The sequence below is a fragment of the Stegodyphus dumicola genome, chromosome 1 (genome assembly GCF_044657685.1).
Source record: "Stegodyphus dumicola isolate Sdum_Otavi_A_Nest chromosome 1, ASM4465768v1".
Lineage (NCBI taxonomy): Eukaryota > Metazoa > Arthropoda > Arachnida > Araneae > Eresidae > Stegodyphus > Stegodyphus dumicola.
Genome location: NC_140768.1, coordinates 239,128,408 through 239,148,170, shown reverse-complemented (window position 1 = coordinate 239,148,170; position 19,763 = coordinate 239,128,408). Strand labels below are relative to the sequence as shown.

Sequence of the window (19,763 nt, the reverse complement as noted above, 5' to 3'; positions counted from 1 at the left end):
CATAGTTTTAGGGAGGGGGGGCGTTGTCAGCCTTTTATTTACCTAATGAGTTTTATTGTAAATATAAAAAACACTTTTATTCAAGTTTTGGTACTTATCAAACATATTCTTGTTTAATTTATAAAGCATTTCTTTTTACTACTGTAAAAATACTTATACTTGTTTAGTTTATAAAAATTAAACAATTATTTTTTATATATTATTATATTTATATACATATACATAAATAAACCTAATAAGAGGCAAAAATAAAAAGCAAATTTTTTAAACCCGTCCTGCGCTATAGCTGTAGGGTTGAAGTAAAATAAACTTAAAGCATCTAAAGTTTAAAGTAAATTGGAATCAAAGCAGGGTGATTCCTCAACAATATTAATAATTGCATCCTTGTAAAGGAGTTCATAAAATCAAAACATTTCAAAATAAAATTATCATAGTTTATATGAAAACTTGTTTTCGCACTAAATGAATTTAAGATCATACAATATATGATATATATATATATTATTTATCTTTTAATCTAATTAATCTTGTAGTTACAATTTTTCCAAATTGGGAATATTTATAAACAAATTATTTAATCGCTTTTTTAAAAAACTTTAAATGCAGTCTTTTTCGCTATTATATTACTTAGGGAATCTGTTTCCAAAATTATTTGTTTTTATAAAAAAGTAATGATAAATATTTTTCTAGGAGAGCCTTCAAATTCTTCTGTAATATTTAAAATATATAAAACTTTATATATAATTTTTTTAATTTTTAATCATAAAAAATTAGAAGGAGCAAAATTTTAAATTCGGATTTTTGTTTTCTGTATTTTTCTTTAAAAATCAAATATTTGGCTTTGTCTTGTATTCCCCTGAAAACGATATCGTTTAGTTACAAATTAGTATGTGATTTGGCACAAATATGCGTACTTAATCTCTGGTACTACAGGATCGCTACATTTGAAAATGATGATGCTATGATGTCTGAAGAATATAAAGGTCTTTTGTTTACTGTAGGTGTGATTATATACTTAATAATTAGAGGGCAACTGTAGTCAAAAGTACAAACAGAAGAAACAAATAATAGAACTAAAACTACAGTAAGACTATAAATCGTTCGATTTTGTGCCGATTTCCAGTATTTCTCAGTTTCAATCTCCAGTATTACTCTTTTTAAGTGTCCCGAGCCCAGTGCAGGGCAGTGACTCGAATGGTTCATGTCCATTTCCTCACGAATGTTGCACAATTTGTAAAGAGGACTTGGCAGTATTTTTATACGATATAGATGCTTTATACGATATAGACCATGGCTCGTAACGAGGCGAAAAGTGGCAACAATTCTGTCCCTTGGCCATAGTGGAATATTTGTGATTTCCTCAATTCATTTCTTGTCTTTGTTTGCCTCTTTGATATTTTTTCAATATTCCTCTCTAAAAGTTTTTTAATTAACTGTTTGACGGTGTAAAAAGGAATTAATTTATCTGTTATCTGAGTAATTTTGGTTGCCTTCTTTGTCAGGGAGTCAGCTATTTCATTACCCTGGAGTTACACTGTACTGGTTTCCACTGCAAAGCAACCTCTTTATGGTTTTCGATTAAATCGTTAAGGGTCAGACGAATATTCAAAATATCAGCTGAAACAGAGGCTTCAGATGAAGTAATGGTCAGGAGGGCAGCTCTAGAATCTGATAGAATAACAGCCCTTGAAAAATTGTCAGATTGGTATTGGAGCTGTGACAAGGCGATTTGAATTGTAGGGATCTTCGCTTCAAAGGCTGTTTTAAATCTTCCGACAGGGGTATAAAATGAGAAAAGCCTGCAGAAGACACCAGCGCCCGCATTGATACGGTCATTTAACATGAAGCTGTATGTAAACACATACAACCACTCATTATCTGGGTACAATTCATGGATAGTCTCCAAGGCTACAACATTTAGAATCAAGTTATTTGTTTCCTTTTTAAAAAGCAAACTTGATAGGTTTATCCTAACCGTGTACTTCTTTCCTTCAACTGGACATTATGACTTGATGAGATTTTCCATCTCCCATTTCAATCTTAGTTGTTCTTTCATATCAAAAACTCTTTGAAAAAAACCACATTGGGTTTTAAGGTTCCGTGAAGATGATGACAAAGGGCTATTCCACAGGGAAGAACAATCTGGTAGTCTTGCGATCTTTTCCCATAAAATTAGCGCCTTCTCTTCAATTACTGATTTAATACTCATATGTTGGGTAGATATCAAAAGCGCATGAATTGGAGTTGCCTTAGCAGCTCTCAGGATAAGACGAAGGGTTTGGGAATGGAAATTTTCCAGGGTATCAATAACTTGCTGACTTGCAGCCACCAAAGGCTCGGGACAGTAAGATAAGTGGCGAAATATATGAATTATAGGTCATGACAAGGGTTTTTCTGCAGTATCCCCACTTAGAGGCAGCAATTCTTTTCAGAAAAGTAAGTCTCTCGGCAGTTCTTTCCAATATATTTGTAATGAGTCCTTTCCATATCAGTTTACGGTCAATAAGAGAAGTCGTTGGTTTGAAGAACAGAGAGGTTTTGGTATAATAAATTCAGCTTGATATGTATATATATACAGGGTCTTTCATAAATCATGGGACAAATTTGGAGGGGTGATGGAGCGTACTAAAACATGCATATTTTTATAGGTTAAAGTGACGGGTTAAGGCAGGAACGCAAAAAAACGGCACGAGAGGAAAATGTGATTATGCACAAAATCAACGCAAAGTGCTTCTTTGTAGCAATACAGTATTCACAATAAATGTTCAAAATTGCGACCACCAGCAGTAATACATGCTTGGTGACGTCGCAGAAGGAATTCACGAAAATTTTGAAAAACAACAGGCATTTCGCGCACGTTTGCAGCCGCAATGGATAGTCGTGCAACAAGGTCCTCCAGTGAGTCAACAGGAGTTTAGTAAATGATGATCTTCAGATGGCCCCGTAAAAAAATATCCAAGCTGGATAAATCTGGCGAAGGGGGAGGCCGTCGAACGGGTCCACCACGGCCAATCCATCAACATGGAAATGTCCCATCTAAGTAATTGCAGACCCGCACATGGTTATGGGCTGGTGGCACCATCATGCTGGAACCACATGCGATCGCGAATGACAGCTGGAACATTCTGCAGCAATCCGGTAGCACTTCTTGCAGAAAAATATGATAACATAAGCCATTTGTATGCGCAGGTAAGAGGTATGGGCCTATGAGGTAATCGTTAACAATACCCGCCCACACACAGACGGAGAAGAAGGTTTGGAATGCATGTGGAAGTGTGGATTATGAGTTGCCCACACATGCGACATGCGACGGAGGACGTGGGCACCACCCCTCTACCAATACGGTTAATCGGTATAGCGCCACGTCCACCTATATCTAGATAACCATACGTGTTCATTGTGCTAATATACTAATACATAACCATACATACAAATTTGGTACTTAATACAGTGGCGTTAAAGCTAATTAATGTTAGACACTGGATAATACATTGCCATGTTACAAGGTGTATGCAAAAGCATGGATACGGTAGCATATATACATAACGTGTGTACTCAAATGTTGAGTACACTATGATCCTTTGAAGCATTATCGTTAGATTACAGAAGACATGTACATACTGAAATATTAGGTGCGCAATGTTATGCTGGAATAAGTAATTGGTACAGTGAATTAACAGTTGCCCACTTGCCCACACATGCATGTTGTGGCTATTGAAGATGCCGTCCTGTGAGAAAGTTGCCTCGTCCGTGTGTAGCACATCCGATGGGAAATCCGCCTGCGCCGCATACTGCTGCAAGAACCAATGACAAAAATGAATTCGAAGAGGGTAATCTGTCTTTTGCGAGGCTTGGACTTTCTGCAAATGGTATGGGTGCAAACCATTTTCATGCAATACTCTCCAAACGGTAGAATGACTCAGCCGCAGACAACGTGCAATAGCTCTTGTACTTGTGTGAGGTGATTCATGCACAATGCTCAAGATGGATTCTTCAATGCGAGGTTGTCATGCACTTCTTCCACTCCTAGTGTCAGGGGTGGCTTCAAATGACCCGTTTCACACAGAGACCGATGCAACCTCTCGAACATTGTGTGCTTCGGCATACGCCTGTTCGGAAACCGTTCCTGGTACAACCGTAGCGCTGCTCTGCCGTTCCCATTAGCAGCACCATACATGAGATGCATGTCAGCTTTTTCCCTGTGCGTAAACTCACCCATCACATTCGACATCAGAGTTGCGAATGATCCTCTGATGCATCGGATCGTGATTTGTCCGGCTCACTACGGCTGCATTGCCAGCTAATCACAACTGTAGTTCCTATTACTGCTAGTGTTCCTGTTTTTTGAACGTTTATTCTGAATACCGTATTGCTGCAAAGAAGCACTTTGCGTTGATTTTGTACATAAACAATTGTCGTTTTACTATCTCTTCGTTTTACTATCCGAGTAACTCTCGTGTCGTTTGTTAACCCGTCACTTTAGACCCTACATTACTATACAAAAAATGCATGTTTTAGTACGCTCCACCACCCCTCCAAGTTTGTCCCATGATCTATGAAACACCCTGTATATAAGAAAAAAATATGTAAATTAATATACTAACTTTAATTTTCAACAGTTTCTTAGCTCACCGTACTAACTGGTTATTTCCCCCTTTCCATCCTAAAAGTAGTAACTACTTATAATAAATCGCTCTAAAGTGCGTTATATCAAAATTAATGTTCCTTGTTTGAGTTTTACATAACATTCATGACACAGATACTTGCATAGCGCTTCAGCCGAGAATGCTATCATATTTAAGAACCTAAACTTAGCATTAACCAATTCAAATAAATCTGAACTGAAAGCTAAATCCATGTGAATCAAGCTTTCGTCTTGGACACGTTTCGTTCCTGCTGTCTCTAACTGTCCTGCCATTATGTCGCCACGTATCCCTCTTTCATTGTAACAAAAAAAAAATGTTGGAAATTTGCTTTGAACCCCCACTTTTTCCTGATGTTACTTCTATTTTTCTTGTACCTGGTTGATAACCGAATATAAGACGGAAAAGTTTAGCAAAATTTTAAATGTAACTAACTTTGACGAACAAATGCTATCTATGTCTATTACATTTCCCACAATTACATATCAAATTAAACTTGCAGTTTTATATATACCAAAATATTAGTGATTTTAATATAGAACTAAAATCACTGTTCCCCCTCCAATAAAAATTATTATTGTCACGAATTTAGTAAATAGGTAGATGATTTTAATGCAGTGATATGTGAAATTGTTGTATTTTTTGTGTAAGATAACAGGAAAATCTAGAGAGACGAGCTATACCGGAAAAGTAGGAATACAGGGGCAAGTCTATTTAACGTTGATTAACTGGATATCTCGGTAATTTGGTGAGATATCGCCAAGCTGATAACGGATTTGACGACTAATTTTTATCGCCAAATTTGACGAGAAACAGCCAAAAGTCGCCATACTTGACGAACATTTGCTCCGTAATAAATATTTCAACTCAATAAATGTAATTCATCACTATATTAACTGTAACCGTAATTCGGCTTTCATATTGCCTTCCAGTAATTTCGAGAATCAGAAAGTACTAGAAAGAGCTCGGCGACCGGGTGAAAACTACATAAGGGCCGGAGAGTACATCTGTTGTGGTTAGCTCAAAGAATCTCTAAGGAGAAGAATGAAAGCTTCCATTGACGCAATGTAAACCTGTTTCGCCTCTGCGCCGCTGTACCGAAGAGCCACGGCTATGCAGTGAAACACCAGCACAGGGTGAATTTAAATAGCGCCGTCCGAGATAGTAATTTTTTTACTTTGAAATAACTCAAAATGTTTTATTTTCATACATTTCTGAGTTTTATGAGCAAAATGATGTTAGTTGGAATTTTGGGCGAATTATAGGAATCCTATGCAATTTTTACTTTCAATTTAAACAGCGAGCCATACGAAGACAAAATTTAAATGAAATAAATTTCTTAATACTTAACAGGATTCAGAGACTTTTGTTTTAGATAAATTGTGAAGTTGATCTTTTATGTTCTTATCTTTAATTGTTTCGCATGGAACATCCCAAAGTTCAATTGCAAAATGAATTTTTAAAAAAGTGAATAAATTTTATATTTTTATATGCCTTATTTTTCCCCCTTAACCCTCCTTTCTGTAAATCCACATAATTGTTTTTCATTTGATATAATATCCAGCATTAATTTATAACTAACATCAGAATTAATAGAAAACAAAATTAACTACGGCTGTGATATTAAATTTCTAACAAATCTTCAATTAATTACATAAATAACGCTATTTTGTAATTCTTTTCATATCAAGCATATTATTAAATATTAAAATGAAGAATAACACATTTTAAGTAAAACAATGATATTTATTGACATTTCTCAAGTTTCAGAATATAGGTATGCAAAATAATTTTAAGCATCTTCACAAATACCAAGGAATTTTTTAGACAATTATTTGGAATGACCAATATGAAAACCATGAGCAATGTTTGCAGCCAAGAGCCAAAAGCATATTTCTTAAATTAACAAATACAAAATTTCACTTAAAAGGTCTTTTAAAGAATTTCACATAAATTATTAAAATAGCTGATTTCATTCTTTTTTCGCAAAATATTCAATACTTCTTACATTTATTAATATAAGATTAAGTACTTAACATGAAAATTAAACCTATAGGTATCATTAAAACCTGCGAAGAAATTTTGTAAATAATTTACTGAATCAAATAAATATTGTTATATCAAACAAATATTGTAGCCATTGGGACAAAAATTATTTCAAATTATAAAATTAGGAATACATTTTTTTTAAATAAAAATTACAAAAATGATTTTCTCTGATGATACAATTTTCTACCTTCGCTACAAAACTAATAATCGTAAAATTGCTGTATGCTTGGATTTTTCATGATTTTAATTTTGCAAAAAATCTATTTAATCCAAAATTATTCAACAAATGAATACATTTAATTCTGTAAACTTAAAAACTTAAATATACCATACAATACGTAATAAATTTTTATGAATCAATAGTTAAAATGTAACAGTGAAATTTTAAAAGCAAAATTTGCATATAACTAACTGAAACAGAAAAAATAATTAAAGACAATCAAAAGCACCCCAAAATAAATTGAAAACACTGAAATACATTATAATTATCCGATGACAACTTTAAAAAAAAAAATACCATGAAAACGTTTAGACAATTATTTGGAATGACCATTATGAAAACCAAGAGCAAAGTTTGCACCCAATAGCCAAAACCATTTCACTTACAGCATTACATTTCAAAAGTCTTCTAAAGAATTTCACATAACTAGAACCAAGTACCTCTGACTACAACAACAAAGAACCTTTTCGAACAACGCGGTAAAAGATTGCTAATATGGCCGACGGCATGCAGGATGTTATTTCGCACATGCGCAGTGAGGTACGGAAGGTGGGCGGATTGCCCCTTTAAAATAAGCTTCAGGGATATACATAATGTGTCTCTTCGGTCTGACGGAGCCACATTTGCCTCGGGGAACATTTACTTCTTAGATATTCTTTGGTTGGCTGTTTGCTTAGCGTGAATTCCGAGTACTATCCCCGGTTTCGCTCAACGAGATAATATACTGGTAGAGAGCGTATTGCAACCTTCAACCGGTTCCAATATTAGTGTCACGTGACTGCTGCGCGAATTCCGAAAGTGCGGAAATACTTTACATTGCTTTCTATGGGACGAAAGACTGCTGCTCTGCTTGGTCACATAAAATTTAAGTAAAAATGGTTATTCGCTGCACCGCCTACGGATGTAAAGAAAGTTTCGTGAAAGGAGGACTTGTAACCTTTCATAGGTAAGTTAAAACTGCATGATTTATTATTTTATTTTCAGTATTTTTGTCATTTTACTATCTCTGTTGAATTGGTTGGAAAGTTTCAGCCATATTGTATAAGAAAATTGCCGCCGTATATGACATTTTCAGCATGTATTATTAGCATCAAAATGTATTAAATACTGTGACACTATTTACTGGAATCACCCTTTACAAATAATTGAATTTTATATGTTTTTTTCCGTGTATTCCGTTGAAATAGAAAGCTGCGCCAATTGGCGTTAACCTTTTTTCGCCAAGTCGTACGCGTTTTGATTTCATAAGCAATTACTGCTTGCGATAAAAAAAGAAAAACGCTATTATTAGCATTAAATTATTGAGAAAAGATTATGCGATATGTTTACTTTGTTAAAAAAAAAAGCTAAAGATCTTGATTCATGCAACATTGAACATAAACAGTTAAACAGCATTATTTTAAAAATCAGATTACTTTTATAAAGCTCAATGCTTTATCATTATTTTCTATAAAATCAATTAAAATAAAAATAATCTGGATTATAATTCTGTCTCATCTACGATGCTGTTAGAAATTTATTGTAATTGAAAAAATGCGATGTGAAAAACTTAGTATATTTTAAATAGTATTTAAAAAAAAAAAAAAAAGGGAGAGTGAGAGAATAATTTTTAACTGTAATATCGTTTTGATCCTAATAATAAATACTGAGTTGAAGTTTGTTACCGTTTGATACATATTCAATATAAAATAAATTTTATAGTTAATAAGATGTATTGATCTCCCCATGACATACACATGAGTGTGGAAATCAGTAATTAAGATTGCATTATTTTGTTCCAGTAATATAATCTCAAGAAAAGAGAGTGCATTATTTTGTTCCAGTAATATAATCTCAAGAAAAGAGAGTGCATTATTTTGTTCCAGTAATATATTCTCAAGAAAAGAAAGACAATCAATGGCATAAATACATATAATACAATGTGATTTTCTTTTTCTCTTTAGGATGCAATGCATTAAAATTAAACGAGATTTTTTTTACCTTCTCAAATATTATAACAGTAGTGCAATTAATTTTTTAACGTTATTCAAAATTAAAGTTTCCATCTCAATTTTTTATTATTTATTTTAGATTTTCTTCCTAAAATTATTTAACCTAAACATCTTAAACAATGGTGCAAATAATTTAAAGCAATTATTAAAAATATAGATAAAATATTCAGGAAAAAAAGGGTTAAGTTATATCTAAATATAATTGTAAAAAATCGAACAACCTAATTCGAGGCCGTTGTCTACTGACTGCTAGCAGACGGAAATAAAAAGTACTACCTGCCATATCAAAAGCGGGCCAAACTGGTGATGAACAGCCTAAGCTATCACTCCCCAAGAGCGCCAAGAGCATTAGTCACGTGGTATATGTTGGAGACACCCTAGCAGACGAATTCTCTGTGGGTGAGCCGTCTACCTGTTATATGAAGTAGTTGGCTTCGCTTCGCTCTTTAGCAGCTCTTTGCATTGCATTGTGTTTAACATTCTTAGTAATTTGAAGTGTTACTTCTGATTGCACTCTGTGATACTGTGAAAATTATAGGAGAATTTTTGTGGAATGTTCAAGAGCTCTGAAGTGTTTCTTTTGATAAAATAAATTTTATTCAGCCTATCATTAGACTTGTGTGCATTCAATCTATTACGAACACGTACGCGTGCAACAGTAATTATTGAAGGGTCTAAGGTTATTATTTAAGTAAGAAGTTATTATGATTTTGATCTTTATTATAAATTATTCTTTCCGTATTCCTTACCAGAATGCAAATTAGCTATGTAGCTGAGAGTTTTGAATCTTAGACAGAGAAAGAGTTTCTGGTATTTGTGCGGCACTGTTAGAATTTCGCCACTGTTGCATAAAAGGACCTGTTCATGAATGTTATTTGTGCATGTGGGTGTAAAAATTTTGCCAATTTTTCTAATAATTTTCTCGTGACGTAAGTCTTCTTTCTTTACGTAATGAATTTAAAGTAATATAAGGGTATCTAATTTTACTATTCCCATTTTCTATGAATTATTAATATTTTTTTTCAATTTATGCTCTTTGTTTTATATTTTGGCGATAAAATATTAGAGATCAAGCTAATATGAGAGTAGCAATGCTTTGAGTTGAAATATTTATCTTAAAATTATTTTACTAAAACTGTAGCTAACGTGAAATGTATTTGTTCTGTATTACATGTAGGAGTTTACTTTGTCTTTAGATGAAGGCTATCGTTTGTGACAGATAACACCCATTTTAACCGCAGCTTGTTTACAAACGCTATAAACAAGCTGCGGTTAAAATGGGTGTTATCTGTCACAAACAGAATAGTGCTTGCAAAATTAGTATTTTTTCCCTGAGTAACCAGTTCAGCAGATTACTGTTTGCACTCTTCCATGCTTTTCTTTTTGCGATAAAAGCTACTTTAAATTCCTTTACAGACCTGAATTGTCTCCAATTTTTTCAAGGTGCGCTCTTTCCTAAATTCTTTAGCTTTTACTTCTGACAGTTATCCTAGTTGGGCTTATTATGCAAGCCGCATTTCAGCAAGCAAGTACGCCTTTTATAGTCTTGTTAATTATTAAGAAATGTGAGTGTATTATTAAATAATACACGTTTTTAAATGAGTCATTTTATAATTCTGATAAGCATTATATTGCAACAGTGCTTAAAACTTATTATGTATGAATTGGGAAAAGCTAATGTAGGGTTCGAATATTACAATTAGCTAAGTTACAGGTATAGAATAGAAATAGAAATTATCGCCCGTGTTTATGGCTAGCATGTCCACTAGCAAACTTAAAGATCTGTGATTCGAATCTAGGGATGAGCACATTTGATTACTTGTGTCTTCTAGCTCCGAAACGCTAATAATTCTTTAAAATAAGATTTTCTCGCACTTATCTTAAACAAGAAAGGTAATAAATAAGTTACAGTAAAATAGTTTAAATACTTTTGTTATTTGAAACTAAATTAACGTTACTTTTGATAGAAAAGATCAAATAATAAATTATTTCAAAATATATGCCTACTAAAATATGAAATATCAATACAATAAATATGAAGTGTTTAACTGTTCATTTGGGATGTATATAGAATTCAGAAGAGCATTTTAAGGAAAATTAATAGAGCCCCGATTATCCAATGTATAAATGTTTTATTTGTTTTTATTTACCAAGAGTTAAATTTTAATTTTATACATTGTCTTTTTCTTTTAGGCCTCGGTTGCAATAATTCGTATTTATACGCAATTATTCCTTACTCAAAAATAGATTTACGGTGCAGTTTCTTAATGTATCTTGCACTGAAACCTGGTGAGATTTTTCTCTGTTTGACGAGGGTCCAACAGCGGTAGAGCGGTAAAGTCGCTGAACATTAGTAGTTCAACCTGGACACTCTCTCATTAAAATATAAATTTCAAATCTTAAAAGAATTTGATAAGAATACTGATTTTACGAAAGTTGAGTTTGCAAAGAAACTGGATATTCCTTTGACATTACTAAAAATGGTTGTTTATGATAGAAAAAAAAATTGAAAGAATGTGCAGAAAGTTGTCGACAGTCCGCCTGAAAGAAATTGAGTTTCAAGACGAAAGTTACCTGAGGTCAAACACATTTTGCTAAAATTTTTTATTTGATGTCATACATCCAATATTCCAATGAATGGTCCCATGATAATTGAGAAATCAAAAGAAATAGTGATTCGAATGAATGTTAAGGAAGCTTGCTTTTCAACTGGATGGCTGTATAAGTTTAAAAATGTTCAGAATGGTAATTTAGGTAATTCAAATAAATGTAAAACTTTTTTTCAGTTTAACGTAACTACTTACACAAATTTGCATTCTTATGATTTTGAAAATATTAAATTTGTATTAATTTCAATTTTAAAATATTCATTAAAAAAATTATTTTAACTGTTTAGTTGTTTAAAATATTTATATTTTTTAACTATTTATTTAAAATATTAAATTTTAATTTGTTTCAACATAGTTAACAAATTAACAAATTGAAAGTACGATACTAATATTGTGCAATATCAGTAGTACGTTAGTAGTATCAAAATTGTGCAACTAATATATATTTGATTCACATCGTAAATTAAAATTTAAATTTGTTCGAACATAGTTAACAATTTAACAAATTGAAAGTACGATACTAAAATTGCGCAACATCAGTAGTATGTCAGTAGTATCAAAATTGTGCAACTAATATATATTTGTTTCTCATCGTAAATTAAAATTTCGTTTATACGCCTTTTTCATTTATAAGTCGTTTATGAATGCACCCTTGAATGTCGTATAAACGGTGCTCCACTGTATATATATATATATATATATATTAAAAGTAATTAAAAGGGAAAACATAGGAACAAAAAGCCTATAACTTGCTCTACAGCTGCATCGTATGCAACAAACTTTTTTTTATATAAAAAAGAAGAAACAGCTATCTTCCAGGAAAAACTTTTTAAAAAAAATGAAAGTGCATGCCAAAAATACAAATAATAAACCGAAAAAAAAATAGATAAGAAGTATAAAAAATACTTAAAATATATAAGTATGTGTTTAATTTTTTGTTCAAAATATATCTGCATATTTTTATATTATTAAAATGTACAAATTATGGGCCTGGTCGATGCAATATTTTAGTTGAATGCAATTTTATGTTTGTCTTTAAAAAACGCCTTTACCAAGAGGGTAGGGAAAACCCAATTTTTCAAAAACTAAAAAAAGGAAAAGCAAAAACTTGCACATGAAGCATCTAAGTAATTCCAAGACCATTCTTATGGATATTATTCTGTTTTCAGAGAGCGAAAGTCCAGTAGACCGTGATCATTGGAGCTCAGTGATGTGACTGCAGGTATTCAGGACAGGGGTCACTTGCAACGAATTAAACATAGCCGGTGAACACATTATCTGCAGCGGCCTGAGAAAGTCAAAGGTAAGTTTAACCCAAATTATGAGTTCCTTTTGTATGGCTTTCTCTGATGTAATCCGTGCTTTGTGAGTAAGTGTTTCCAGTTTGTACTCTAAAAAATAATGTGCTATTAATTTTACGTATTATTTCAAAATTTTTTTAAATATGACACTGCTAAAGGTATGTTATTAAAATTTTATTTTACAGTAATATGTATAGTACAATAATATCATAATGTCATAATTTCATATGTTTTAATAATATTATATATTATATATTTATGTTATTATCGCATAATTTAGTAATAACATGGTATAATAATATTTTATTGAGATCGCTGTAATTATTAAAAATATATATTTGTAATATATTACTATTTAACATTTAATTCAATGTTAGGTACTACTGATACTTTTAAAAAGCTTATTAATTTCGCAGCACTTTATCATTCTATTTTAAACAAATCTTAGTACAGATTTTTGAAAACCTCTTATTTATCTGTTAGTTTAAATTTTATTAATGGCTTACTGTTTGAGGGAAATTCTGTAATTAAAAAAAAAAAAAAAAAAAAAAAAGAAAATTACACCTACTGTCCAAATTTGTAGTAGATGAAATTTGATAAAAGAAACACATATTATTTTCAGGTTATGTACAAGTCAATCTCAGTATAATGCACTTGTTTTATAAAAATGTCGTATACATTCTGTGAGAATCTTACACGAGAGCCATTTCTTCAAAGGCAGAATATATTCTGTAGATGAATTCTCTAAAAATATGCATAGCAAGCTGTCCAGTTAATCAATCCCGATGCAATTTTCAATCGATCACGGCTTCCGAATTTTTTAAATTAAATATATAAATTTTCTTCTCCTTACAATATTTTAGTTAATTAAACTTCATCAATGTTCATTAATGAACCCATCGCCGGATTTTGTGTGTTACCTTTATTTATTAAATATCATATTCTTCGCACTTCAACCATAAAATTCAGTTCAACAGCAATATCGCAAAATAATTTTAAAATGAGCATATAGCTTTGGAAATTCCGATATACAGTCTCACGCGCTGAAGAAAAACATTTTTTTTCCCCGTACACTGTTACTATTGCTCGCTTTGAAATTGTTGAGTTTGTTAATCAAAAATTCATTGAAGGTTTACAAAATAAGAAATAGATAATAAAACTAATTTCAAATTCCAAATTTAGGCTTCCAGACGCCCATATTTGGGTGAAAACGTAGGTTATTCAAAATTTGACGGCTCTAGGTACCGTTGTTTATCACAGTTTATGGTTGTTTTATCACAATGCGAGAAACATACATACCTTTATGCAGTCTCTTCAATATTTAATTTCTTTAAATATAATACAGGGCACTAATATTTGGTGGCAACAATTTGAAAAGTGAATCAGCGCAAAATGCCAAAACGAAATTAATAGTCCTTCTGGGCAAATTGCCCCTTTGGACTAAAAATAAAAGCCTTATAAAATCTTACTTGTTTTAAAATCTGCTTGACTAGTTAAACTGATATCTCCATTTATGTAGTGTTTTCATTAAAAAAACCGCTTACATTTTCGAGTTCTTTCTCCAATATTAGCGTAAAACTTTATGCCGAATATTGTTAATGCCTCGTATATTATTATTATTATTATTATTATTATTATTATTATTATTATTATTATTATTATTATTATTATTATTATTATTATTATTATTATTATTATTATTTAATTTTTTCCTTAAATCATGTATGTACGTATCATGGTAAACTTTGTAGCAAATTTATACGGATCGATAAAGTATTATAAAGACGCTGTATGGACTTGCTAAAATGCATTCAGCTTTGTCAGCATTTTGTTCCATTAGAATAAGCTTCTATTTTTCTTATTTTTTAAAGTGTTTTGCTTCGTCTTGAACAGAAGGATTTTGTGATTCTTCTTGATAGGAATGAAGTAAGGCATTTTGTATTTTTATATATCTATTCTGAATCTCTTTTATTGCATCTGCTTGGTATAACCACATCTTCCTATTTTATCCAGTTTATTTCTGTGCTTCTTCCTCACGTCACCGAGCACAGGCAGTTTATTTTCGTTTATACGGTTTGAAGTAGCAGATTTACAGTTGTTTTATGTCCAAACACTAGCATTACACAGAAAAAGTAAATGGAAGATAAAATTTCGGAGAGAAAGTTTGTCTTCGGTCTCAAAAAGCTTCATTTCTTTTTTTGTTCCTTAATTCTTTTTAGATATATAGGAATTTAGTAGCTAATTTTATTGCTATCTTTTTGAGGATGTTAAATCAACCATATTTTTCCCTCAAATCCAGTTGGAGTTCAAGTTAATGCAAATTGTAATTTCATTGGAAAACAGATTAAGCGTTTACCATTAAAATCATTAGAAATACAATATGCAAAAAACTGAAAATACTTTTTCTTATTTAGAAGTACATAATATTATTAAAATTTAGTTCCTAAATACAAACTGCTACATTTTGCGATACAGAGCCGGTTTGAAGATTTACCGAAATTTTACATTTTTGTCGGCAAATTCTCCACTGACGATCAAATTCGTCATTGGAGACCAAAACCTCAGTTTTTAACATTTTTCCTCCTGAATATTAGCTTCTAGTTTTTTATTATTATAATTATTTTGCTTTTCTAAATGAGTAGATTTTTGTATATTTTTTTAGAAACATTGGGATTTCAAGACTGGAAGACCTTTCTTGTTTCTTCAAATCATTATTGAACGATATATCTGTTTTAGCTGCCTTTCGCAAAGAATGTTGGATACAGAAGAATCCCACGAAGATATAAAACCTTTTGTTGTGTTTTGATTTGGTTTAAATTTGAATCTAGAAGTATTCTTTGCCACCAACCTTGTTCTTTTAAGTGCAATCTATAGAAAAGGCCGTGGAAAAGTATTCGCATTTAAAAGTAATACGAATTTATGTTATGATTCTGTGGAACGCTTTCTGAACCAAAAAGCCCAGTAAAATCAAGATTGCGACTGTGGATAATTTGATAACTGTTATCTCAAAATAAAATCTTTACATAGGCTTGCTATACCTTTAATTTAATGGTGGTGAGTAGGCAACGTAATGGGCTTTTAAGGTCAGATATTTATATTTATATATTTGTATATGACAAAGCACGCGCGGGCTTTCTGCTTAGGAGAGATGCCTTCGTGGAGGACGGTCCAAGGTAAAATGGTTCGTATTTATGTTACACATGAGAAAAACCACAAAAACCAACTATGCAGCCATCCCGTTCGCCTGTGATGAACTTATCTTTGTCACAGCTCCATATTCCGTGTGTAAAATGCTAACAAAAATAGATACAAAGTTAAATCTAAAGCATTAATTTAAAAGGAAAATAGAAATCCTCAAAGTATTTTAACTACTAGTCGCTTATTTTCAATTTCTACATTAGGAATATTTAATCATGCATTCGTGAATTCGTAAATAATTCAGATGTAATTTCTCTTCAGATCGACTCGTGAGACAGAAAAAACGTTTTACTGCCTCAAGAGTAATTTCGTAATATACAATTCCTCTTGAAACAATAGGGGGGAAAATGCACTAAAGTTCTTAATTGGAAAATTCTGCTTTTGTCAGAGATTAGTTCTGAGCTCATTCTTCAAAAGGAAGCAGCATTTTTTTCTGCGTTTGGGAACAGGAAATGGATTAGCTTTATAATAACGAAGCAGCAACTATTAATTAATAAATGAATTAAAGCAAGCTTTGATTTATTTGTCTAAGTAATATTTACCTGGTTTCTGAACAAAAGCTATTGTTCTGATTTATTCTAATGCAAAGATTAAAAAAGTTCGTTTCATTCAATAGCATAGCGTGTTTTCTGGCATAAAAGTGTTAGGACAAATTAATATCCTCTAAAAAGCTCACCGGTTTACCCGCCGGGTGTAAAATATCACAATAATGTCTCTTTTATATTAAGTTAATAATTATACTGAATAAAAGTAATTATTTATATACTTATTATTCCAAGTAAAACAGTAAGAAAAAAATTTATTTTTACTTAAACAAATTGAAAACAAAAAATTGCTGTTGCTACGAATTTCGCATACATGTAAATAATTTTAGTAAAATTATGTATAAATTGTAGCATCTCTTGTATCATGTATCATAAAAGGCCTCAGAAGTGTGAAGCATCGCCGGAAAAGTAGGATTACAGGATAAATCCATTTAACATTGAGGTAAATGGCCAACGTCAAGATGGCGATGGTTTTGACGAACAATTTTTGTCTTAAAATTCGGCGAGAATTTGCCAAAACTCGCCAAACTTGCCACCATTTGGTGACATTTGGGTCTGATCCCTGTGTAACTGGTCCGATCCGTAAGTAAATGTAACTGTATCCGGCCCAATGTAACTGTAACTGTGCATGTCTTCCAGCAATTGCGAGAAATCGAAGCTACTGGAAATTTCTCGGCGGATGGAGGAAACTGTACAAGACCAGAGCCAGTATTGAGACCAGGATAATATGAGACCAATTTAGTTACTTCATGTTACATTCTTTTTTAACTCAGATTACTGAGAGTTCAGGGTATAGAGTATTAAAGGACTACTTTGCGAGCTTACGCATTTGAGGATTTTTGTATTGTCAAGTGGTAACTATTGCTTGTGCTTTATCATACTGAGAAGAGCTATATGAATACTTTTGTGTGAAAAGTTCCAGAATTATAAAGTGGTTTTCTTTTCTTTTCCTTTTTTCTAAATAAATTTCATCTAGCTATCATCGGTTCTGTGTACTTTCATTTTTATTTCTTGATTTATCTTTTATTCGTAGACTGAGATTTAAAGCCAATTGCTTTCATAATGAAACCAGAACTCTCATTTTATATTTATCTTATTCCACAGCTGTTGCATCATTGTGTGAAGTTTCATTTTAATTTAACTAAATGATAAGATTTTATGTTTAATTCTTTCATTTATATCTCGTTTCGCCGCGTATTCTCTCAGTCCAGAAGTTTGCGCAGATTTTAGGGCATACGAAAAAATTTGTATTATTCAAATTGAGAGGAAGAATTGTTAACCGGAATAACTTGCAATAAACTTTGGCTGTTGCTACTGCCGCCATCTTGCCGGAAGTCGCTTTTGTATTAGAAGTAGTCTCCGACATTATACACGGTTTTGTAAATGTGCCCTTTAATTAATGTTAGGTTTTCTAACACATTTAAGACTTGTAACTTCGAGCAGGACCACTGGTGCTGTAGCTAATTAATGTTTTGTATGCTCCAGCCAGTAGCTCTACTTGTAAGTGAAGAAAACTTACAACTATTGGCTGTAAGTAATGTATGCTTCTAACTATTTTAAGTTCACTCACAAATGGTGAGAAGAAAAGGTTTTTTTTTTTTTATTTTATTTTATTTACTTCCACAGTTAGTGAAAGCTAAGGAGATAAGTCGCCACAGTCCAAATGGTTAAGATTCGAGCTTTCTGATTTCGAAGCGTATATAAATATATTAAAATTTGTGTACATAAATTACACCTACGGGTTTCCTGCACATTGTGAAAATAGAACTTTCTTTTGAAATCTATTTTAGGCCAGAATTGTGAAAAGTTAAGAATCAGCTATCATTAACTTATATGGAAAACGCTTTCAGGCCTCAAAACAGAGTATATCATACTTTTTAATATTTATTATTACTCCTCCATTAGGCACTACACGGAAATAGACTGATGCCCCGTGGAGGACTTTTTAAGGGAAACTCTCTCGCTTCCACGTTGCACATAGGAATACAGACAACCCCGAAAACGCCATACAATCTGCCCGTTCGCCGGGACTCTAACCCGAGACCGACTACCAGTAGCTTTTACCGCTCAGCCACTGGTGGGAGAATATATCTAATTATAATAAATTATTTCATGAGTTTTGGGCATGCAGCTGAAACTAAAACACGAGTAAAAGCAAGTATGATAAATGCACTACGCAAACAGTTAAAAATAACATGTAATGCAATTTCGGTTCCGAAACTCGAAAGATAGAGGGTACGTACAGAAACAATGATGCACTAAGCTGAAACGAAGACCAAATGATCAGAAATGCAAGACAATAAAGTTTTTTAGGGATAGAGAAAATGATCGTTTGCATCCATAATATATACACTTTTTTTGCTTCCCCTGCTCCAGTCTCGAAAGTCAAGCCTTCAATTATGCTCTCGCTGATGTCGAAGACATTAAATACGGCATATTCTTTTAATATTTTCTTCATCAATAAAAACATTTTTTCGTATCTGAATTGCGTATTCTTTTAAAATTAAGCCATATTTTTCTTCAATCATTGTATAAAAAATACCAAATACGTTTCCTTGTCCTTGCGAAAAACGTTGGACATCTTCGGATCTCTTTTGAGAAGTTGCTGCGTAGCGTTTCACCTGAGGCAGTTTGTTTTCGCCTACACGGCCCTATATATGTTTGGCCAATTTGAAAAAAAAAAAAGTAGTGCATTAATTATTTTTAAAAAGTTTAAAATTGCTTGTTGTTCTCTGATTTAATTTGTAATTATAAATAAAACAAATAAAATAGAAAAAAATTAAACAACATTTGGATTATAGCGATAGTGTACATGATTCGTCTCCTTCCTATTCCGCAGTGATAAAATGAGAAAAACAATTTGTCGAGAATCCATAGAATATGATTTTTATGAAGGTCAATCATAAAAATCATCGATAGCTTTGGCTTGCACGTGCCTAGAATGAAAGATTGAATGATAGGCGATGAAAAGTCATTGAGACAGAAAAAAAAGTATCTGTCTAAAACTGTTTTTCGCATTCCACGTGAACACTTCACATGAGCGAAATTTCTGCAAGATAGGTCAGTTACCCTGACTCCTTTCAGCAATTCATAAATAGCTACGTGTCAGCGCTATTAAAAAACAATGTAAGTTTAAGGGCCTTGATTCCCGTTTACGGCCTAGATTTAGCTTCAAGTGATTATTAGCTATTCTCTAAACTAAAATAA

The 19,763-nt window shown here is 32.2% G+C and overlaps 1 protein-coding gene across 3 annotated transcripts in view; it reads left to right on the top strand.

The window, feature by feature from the left end:
* LOC118180668 (synaptotagmin-12-like) overlaps positions 1-19,763 on the top strand; it is a 172,855-nt gene that overhangs the window by 93,975 nt on the left and 59,117 nt on the right. For 2 of the 3 annotated variants that reach the window (XM_085826703.1, XM_085826707.1), the window contains one exon: positions 12,682-12,815. The gene's annotated coding sequence lies outside the window, so the exon portion shown is untranslated. Of the gene's footprint in view, positions 1-10,293; positions 10,433-12,681; positions 12,816-19,763 lie in introns of those variants that run through there. The other variant, XM_085826711.1, reaches the window with a different exon arrangement.